Here is a 9,085-nt window from a genome sequence, read left to right on the forward strand (position 1 = left end):
CCACGGGCCCAGCCGCTCCGCGGCATGTGGGATCTTCCCGGACCGGGGCACGGACCCGTGTCCCCTGCATCGGCAGGCGGACTCTCAACCACTGCACCACCAAGGAAGCCCTCTGTTGAGTTTTTTAACTGAAATTTTTCTTCAGGAAGGGCAGTTTCTTTGGCAGCTTCAAAAGTAAGCAATGCAAGATGAAGGATGATACGGACATAAAAGGTATGCAACACTTAATTGCTGCTACTGATGTTAATCACTTTTGAATGTATTTTTCCACCCAAATTTTCTTTCAAATTTCAGGAAAGAGAATACTTTGGTAATAATGGTGGCACCCTTGAATTAGCACCTCAGCAAGAAAAATGTATTTTATCTGAGTTCCCCCCGTGCCCTCACCCCCAACCCTTTACCCTCAATCCTTTGTCTTCTGACTGAGCATGAATTTGCTGGAGAGTTTAATAATTTCAGTTTGATAATCTAGTCTTTAACAGGCTTGACACCTTATGGACTATGTAATTTTATTTTCTATTCTGTCTTCTGTAAACTGCTTGCAGGTTTGGCTGTGGCACTAGACATCGTACCCACTGGTTTGTGGGAGTAACTTACTTACACTGGAGCTTTTTAGTGTGGGGTAGGAAAGTTGCCATAATTCTGTCTAGTGGCCTGGCATCATGCAAACACGTAGTCTGGGAAGATGCCAGCTTATATGATGTCTGTCAGGTAACAAAGGGACACTGGCTTTCTGACCAGTGTGTACCTGTTGTTTCTGGAACATTCTGTGCTAATCTGCACATTTTGTACTGAGTATTACTCTCAAGCATAAGCATTTGTTTTTCTCTATTTACTTTGCAACATTTTTGACTATGTTAGCTTTCCTTAAGAGATTGTATGTTTTTATTTTAAGCATTAAATGGTAGTATATATTATTTTTAAATCAGAATTTTATTTGAGGCTTGAAAGTTAAAATTTCCACCCAGATTCAGAGATTTAACCCACCTATTTGAAAAAAATTCATGAAATTGTCTCTCAGATCTGTTAGTGTAACATTAACTTTAAGTGAAATCTTAGAACTAATCTGGAATCATAGTGCATTTATTCCTTGTAATTATTATCTTTACCTTAGAAGCCAGTTGTACACTTGGGGTAAGTTTGTTTTAATTATTATACCAATATATGGACAGTTCAAATACTAAAGAGTTTGGTATTGAGACCATTTGCAAATGATATTTAGATGATTTACTATTTTAAGTTACATCAACTATCTGATAACATCTTGAAAACTAGTTTTGATTGATTGTGGTTGGTTTTCTTGCATTATAGACACAGAGTTCTTAGTTAATAAACAAGTCAGTCAGAAGGCTACAGCTTGGCTTTTTTTCTTTTTTGGCCGTGTGGTGCGACTTGTGGTATATTAGTTCCCCAGCCAGGGATAGAACCCAGGCCCACAGCAGTGAATGTGCCGAATCTGAACCACTGGACCTCCAGGAAATTCCCTAAAGCTTCTCTGCTTTTTATTTTAAATGTTAACATTCCATTGTATTTTAAATTCATTAAGTATAGGGGCTATGTCACAGCACTTAGCTAGACTCGGAGTGCAGTAGAAGTGGAATAAACCTTCTTTTTTTGGTAGTCTATGCACTGTGCACTTCTTTTTCTTACAACTTTGTTGAGGTATAGTTTATCATAAAACTCAATCATTTTATCTGTATAATTCAACAGTTTTGAGTTAATTTACAGAATTTTACAGGCATCACCACATCCAGTTTTAGAGTATTTCCATCACCATAAAATTCTTCATGCCTGTTTATAGTTAATCCTTTTCCTGACCTTCAGCCCCAGGCAATGACTAATCTACTTTCTGTATTTCTAGATTTGCGTTTTCTATTTCATTTAAATGGAATCATACAATATGTGTTGCTTTGGCTTTGGCTTTTTTCCCTTGGCATATTTTTGAGGTTCAGTCATGTTGCAGCATGAATCCATACTTTATTTCCTTATATTGCTGAATTGTAATCAGCAATATCATATTGTTTAGTCATTCACCAGTTGGTGGACATTTGAGTTGTTTTCCACTTTTTGGCTATAACGAATAATGCTGCTGTGAACATTCATGTACAAGCTTTTATGTGGACATATATTTTAATTTCTGTTGGGCAGACAGCTAGGTGTACAATTGCTGGGTTGTATGGTAAATGCATGTTTAAATTTTTAAGAAAATGTCTGTTTGTCAAAGTAGGTGCACCATTTCTCATTCCTGCCAGCAGCATCTGAAGGTTCTTGTTGGAATAAATCTTTTTCAAGTGCTTTGAAGGCATTCTCTGTGTTGAATGAGAGCAGATTTGTGAATGAATTTAGTTTGTGGGCAAGTATATCACCTGTCATTGCTGGGCAACAGATGGGGGAGTGTGAAATAGGAAGGGAAGAGCAAATAAAGGGAAAGAGGGGCGTCGCCATCCTCCAGTCTTTGAACAACGACTGTTTAATTTTTTTGTTTGTTTTATTTGGTTTTGGCTGTAGTTTTTTTAGTGCTTATCAAGAGTAGTTAAATCAAATCCTTTCCAAGGAGTGCTTAGCCCAGAGAGTGAATGGGATGTCCCAGGCAATTGGGCACCTCTGTCTTTTGTGTGTACGTTTGTTTTTTTTTCTTCCAGTTTTATTGAGATATAATAGATATATAGCACTGTATAAGTTTAAGATGTATAGCATAATGGTTTGACGTACGTCCATCATGAAATGATTATCACAATAAGTTCAATAAGTTTAGTGAACACCCATCATCTCATATAGATACAAAATAAAAGAAAAAGAAAAAAATATTTTATCCATGTGATGAGAACTCTTAGGATTTATTCTCTTAACAACTTTCATGTATAACATACAGTAGTGTTAATTACATTAATCATGTTGGACATTACATCCCTGGTACTTATTTATCTTATAGCTGGAAGTTTATACCTTTCGACCACCATCATCCACCTGTTTTGTTGTTTTTTTTTTTTTCCCCCCCGGCATCTCCCTCAGTGAGCTGAGTGTGGGAAAGTAGGGCTGCCAATAACTCCTCTTGATCTGCCGTGGTTGTAGTGGAGAGTGGAGTGGACGGTATGGGAGAAAGAGCTCCCGTGTAGAGTCAGCCTTGGCTGTGAAATGTGTCCTTGCCCTTACCACGTAAGTCCTTTGGCTCTCCTGATTTTCAGCTACCTCATTCCCCTGGACTGCCTACCTCTTCCCTTTTTGTAGTCTTCTCTGCAGATGAGCCTCAGTTATAATAATGGGGGTTAAAGTATCATCCAATGAATAGAAGAAAGTAAGGGACAGTGCATCTCTATTCTTTACCTTTTGCTGTGCCATCTCGCCAGTGTTTCTTTGGGTTATTTCCTAGTTAACAAGACCCACTTCCCAAGGCTGGGGGCCAAGTGGATGGGCCCTCCTGGATTGCTGAAATGGCAGTGGCAAACTTGAGTGTGTGAGGAGTTAGCCTTTGACGCCGTCCTTGTGGTCTCCTCCTTCACATCCCAAGGCTGTTTCCTTTTGGAATGTTTTAGTTTAATGGTTTGAAAGAAAGGATATGGATTGAGGATGCTGATTCTATGGGACTTTTACCTTGTGATTCCATGAAGTGTATTCTTTTGACCTCTCTCCTGGTCACTCATTAGTCCCTATTGAATTTAGCTGTATCCCTCCAACACCACTGAATTATAACAGTGTCTTTGAGAATAAATAGCTTTGAGGACTATAGAAGAAAAGCAGTGTTTTGTTATGGAAAATGATAGCTTTGTGTATGATAGGGTGGTTCTATTTCCCTCTTTGAGTCCTTGAAAAACCTTCTCACAGCCTCTAGCAGAGCATAAAAACAAAGCACCATTTTGAAAAGTATGTTCAGTATACCCTTCTATGAGGCTACTAATTTATATTATACTATATTCTGATTAACAAAGCAAAACAATACCAGGGACTCACTGTCTCTGTAAATTCCATGTTTCTTGAAAACATCTCCCTGTATAAGTACACTTTAAGGAAAAGGAACTTAAATAAGATTACAAGAATAAAAGATACGAACTTTATTTGTATTAGTCAAAAATTTCTTAAATTTATTTTAGTCAATATATAGTTTTTAATACAATGTAATCTGTGTAGGTAATATCTTACCCTTTGCTTTTTAATAAACTTTTGTATGAATGCATTTTTATGCACTGAACTTTTAAAATAATATTTATTGAATGCTTAACTATATGTAGTCACTGAGTTTTGTGCTATACCCAAGAACAGTCTCATTTAATTTCCACCACTTCCAGAAGAGGTTAAATGCTATTTTTATTTTAAATGTCATGGTCATTGTAGAAAATAGGAAAATCCTGAAAAGTAAAGAGAGAAAAATTCATTAGCAGCCCAATCATTTAGGGAGAACATTTTGGAGAAGTTAACTTTACTCCTTTCCCCGCCTCAGTTTATATGGTTGCAGGTGTGTTTTATGTGGTGTGTATGTGTGTGTATTCTTTGTGATAAACTTAGGATCTTAATGTATAATATATGTTGTTTTGAAATGTGCTTTTTATTATTTTAACAGTGTATAGTGGGATGAACATTTCCCCATGCCATTACATATTCTTCTATAATATCATTTTAATAATTTCCCCTGCTTAATGTAAAGGGAATAAAGCTCATTGTCATTCAGTCCATCAATTCAGAATTATAAAGAAGAAATACAATCACTGTTTTGTGTCTATGCTTTGAGACTTTTTTTCTATTCTTGATCTTCTTTAAAAGAGCTCTTTACATGTTGGTGGAAATACTTGACAGGATTATGATCTGACATGCCTTAACTCTTCCTGGTGTTTATTCTAAGAGTGAAATTGGGTATTTTGTTGTTTTGAATGTAAGAAAGCATTTGATCCTGTTCTTTATAATATGCCCTTGAGAAATGGGATAGTAGGAGATCCCTTGGAGAATATGAGCAAACTTAACTTTCGGGCATGTACCTCTGTTGCTCAGTGTGGTAACAGTAGTCTTACTGAATATTTCCCAATCATGGAATGTGTACGTGCACTTTCCCAGTTTAAAACCAAAAATATAGTAAATGGGGTTTCACAAACATCATGGTGTTTGAAACGATCCCATTTGTTAATTTGTAGTTCTAGGACTATACCTTTTTTAAAAAAACAGAAACAAAAACTAAGTCTTGTTCACATTTTTCTAGGCAGCTGGTATAACAGTATGAGTGTCCTGAAAGACCCAAGGACTTCTGTTAAAGCTGGTGCATTTTGGATAGATGTCATTGATACTGTACCCTTGGGAATGCCACCTGGTAAATGCACTGATATAATAGATTTGTAGTAGTATGTGCAAATTTTACCTTATAACAATATCAAAATATTTAAGCCATACATTTATGGTTATAGTACAGCTTTGAGATGATTAAATTTATCCAGTATTTGGCCCCTGTCTAAGAAGAAGACATCTATGTCAGAGTCAAATTCTGTGACATTTGACTTGGCGTGGGATTGTAATTTAAGGCAGTTACCTGGAGACCCCTTTTGCAGGTGCTATGATGGAATAGGCCAATTTATTTCCCTGGAGAGTGGCATGCAGTTCTACTTCAGGGCTAAGGTCTCACCCTCAGCATATTGGAACATTAATAAGCAAAATCTGGATAGCATTAAAATTTTCCAGGAATAAACAGGGGGCCTTTCTTCATGAGCTAGCCTGAGTTATTACCAGAGATCGGTGATGTAATGGTACTTACCCATCTTTCATGGTACCACTTTGGCAATAATAGCAGTTTATTTAAATCCTCTGTTTGAGGATTCAATATTAGCCCTGCTTTTCTAGTGAGGAAATGAGTAGAGGTGAAGCTGCGTAATTTCTCTGAACTTATATTTGAAATCACATAGATAAGGGGTTAACACCGAGCATTTCTATTCTTGTTTAATAGTTACCTTGGATGCTGGGTCCCAGTCTTCGTTACCAGGTTAAAATATCATTCCATTCATTAAGCCTTGCTAAAAATAGGGCAGAGTGTACACTAATAATTGAGGGTGCTTCATCCTATGTGTCTCCTTCCCATTTCTGTCCCTTCCAGGGGAAGGGCCCTGAGAGGATGCTCAGTGTTGCTGCTGATTTTTTCTGTGAGGAACACTCATGTGTGTAATGCTGGCAGAGTGCATGGGCTTGTGGCTTTTCCAAAGTCATAGTTTTTCTCTGAGCCCAGGGGGATTGCATCTGCAGCATATGACGATGTGAAGCTTGGCCACCCTCCCTGTACTCTGACATAATGAGAAGCTGTGTCTGACTGCTTGGTCCCACTGGCTAGCATTAAAGTGGGGAAACAGGCAAGCAGCTCAGCTGGGGGCTCTGGAGAGCTATGAAAATACCAGTTAGTTTGCATACAGAAATGTGTGACCTCATGTGAGGTCTCTGGTAGAGAGCTTCGAGAGCATTTTCTCACTTTCTGAATTTCTCTTTGCCCTTCTTTTGTTTCTTTCTCTTTCTTTCTTTCTCTCCTTCTTTCTCTCTTTCTTTCCTCCCTCCTCCTCTTTCTTTTTTCCTTCTCTTTTTCTCTTTCTCCCTTCCTTCCTTCCTTTCTCTCTCTCTCTCTTTCTTCCTTCCTTCCCTTTCTTTCCTTCCTTTCCTTTCTTCCCTATTTCTCTCCCCCCGTGCCTCCGGCCCTTACAGAATAACAAAAGGCTGCAGTAACTGAGGTCTGGGTTGGATTCTGCCCCCCAAAGAAGTCAACCATCACAAGGACTGTGGTGCCAGAATCTGGATCTGGGATACCATCACACTTTCTATAAAATTTACAGGAGGGCTTCCCTGGTGGCGCAGTGGTTGAGAGTCCGCCTGCTGATGCAGGGGACACGGGTTCGTGCCCCGGTCCGGGAAGATCCCACATGCCGCGGAGCGGCTGGGCCCGTGAGCCATGGCCGCTGAGCCTGCGCGTCTGGAGCCTGTGCTCCGCAGCGGGAGAGGCCACAACACTAAGAGGCCCGCATACCGCAAAAAAAAAAAAAAGAAAAAAATTTACAAGAATTGCCATGTGATATAGGTGGGGAAATTACAGATGCTGTGTTTGGTATTGGTACGCGATAGGACAGAGCGGTATGATAGAAGACAGCTAGATCTGAAGTGATTCAGGGATTTGTCTTCTTATGTTTTGAGAGTTTCTACTTTTTACTCCTTATACTAGCCTTTTACTTTCTCCTTTATTTTTCGAAATATCTTCCTCTGTCACATTTTTGATCACTATTTTCTTCTTAAAACTCCTTTTTTCATTTTTTAGTTGGTTTTTAAAACCTTGGCTCTTATTGTGGTAAGCCGTCTCCTTCCTTTCCTTATTATCATCTCTCTGGCCACTTCCCTTCCCAGTCTCTTTTCCCGACGCATCGTCCTCATTGTCCCGTTTTGTGCTCACGTTCTCTGCTCTCTGTCCTTGGCCTCATCTCTTTTCTCTAAGCCACCCTTTCTGGAGCCCTCCCCTTCGATCCTTCACAGGTACCTCTCACTCCACATGTCCCCAGTGGAACTCAACATTTTTTCTTTTTCAACTGCTTTTACTTTTGTGATCCTGCTTTTCAGAAACCTGGGAGTTGTCTGGACTCTTTCTCCTCCGGGTAACCACACCCAGTGACTCACCACACCCTAATGGCTCTTCCTCCTTAATAACTGATAACTGACCTCTCTCCTCTTCTACCCTCTCCACACCCCGTGCTGGCTTGAGTTAGACCCGCATCACCTTTGACTTAGAATCCTGCAATAGAACCCCTTACAGCTTCCAGTCTTGTCGCCCACCCAAAGAATAGCCAGAGGACTGTATACCACATTGAATATATAACTTTCGTGCTTGAATTCCTCAATCACTCCCATCGTTTTCACGATGAAGTTGAAACGCTTGAGGGTACATTCAAAGCCCTCTATGTTTTGCCTTCCTTATGCCTTATCAGCTTCCTGAGTTGCTGTTCCGCCACACACTTCTCCAGTCCACCAAACATGTTCACACATGCACACACATATGTGCACACACGGAGATGCACAATTACACACTCTCACAGTACCTTCCCTTGCAGATGAACTCTGCCATTCCCTGAACATGCTTTTTGTTTGTTGATTTGGTTTTGGTGACACATTGCTCCTCCTGATTGCTCTTCCTTTGCTTCTTTACCTGCCCGTCGTCTTGTGGTCCTCCTTTTTTTTTGTTTTTATTTTGCACTATGCGGGCCTCTCACTGCTGTGGCCTCTCCCGTTGCGGAGCACAGGCTCCGGACGCGCAGGCTCAGCGGCCATGGCTCACGGGCCCAGCCACTCCGTGGCATGTGGGATCTTCCTGGACTGGGGCACGAACCCGTGTCCCCTGCATCAGCAGGCAGACTCTCAACCACTACACCACCAGGGAAGCCCTTGTGGTCCTCCTTTAAGACTCAAAGTAGGCACCATCTCTTTTGGAGGAAGTGACCTAACATTTTGAGTGTTATTCTGTGCTTCGGTGCTCCCATCACAGCTCTGTTGTAAGATTTATCATTCTGTCCTGTAGTGATTTTTGTACTTGTTTGCTTCTTAACTGGACTAACTCTAAATTAATTGAGGTCACACATCTCTTCATTCGTTCAACAAGTATTTGAGTGCCTTCTATGTGTGAGGCATTCGTCTAGATGCTGCTTTATTTGTAGTTCTTGGCCATGTACCAAAAGTGTAGTGAATGGAAAATAGTAGAATATCAGTAAATATCAGATTACAATCTGGAAAAACATTTTCATTTTCAGAAAAGAAAATGTTCTGGATTAATGCACCAAACTGTTAGCAGTGCTTAAGTTTGTGGGATTACTGGTTATTTACACTTTTTTTCTTTACCTTTCTTATTTGCATTGAGCATGTGTGTTACATTCACAGTCAGGGCAAAAGCCTTTAAAACGATAAAAAAGAATTAAAATTACAAGGGAAAGTCATCATCAGTTATCTATTTTAAATGACAGAAGCAGATTACAAAATAATATATACAGGAAGAACACAGTTTTGCTTTATGTGTGTTGAAAAAGAGGGCCTTAGTAATAAACCCTCGAGTGTATAGTCAAGTGATCTTCAACAGGAGTGCCAAGGCTACACAGTA

The sequence above is a fragment of the Grampus griseus genome, assembly GCF_964374135.1.
Source record: "Grampus griseus genome assembly, chromosome: 7".
NCBI lineage: Eukaryota > Metazoa > Chordata > Mammalia > Artiodactyla > Delphinidae > Grampus > Grampus griseus.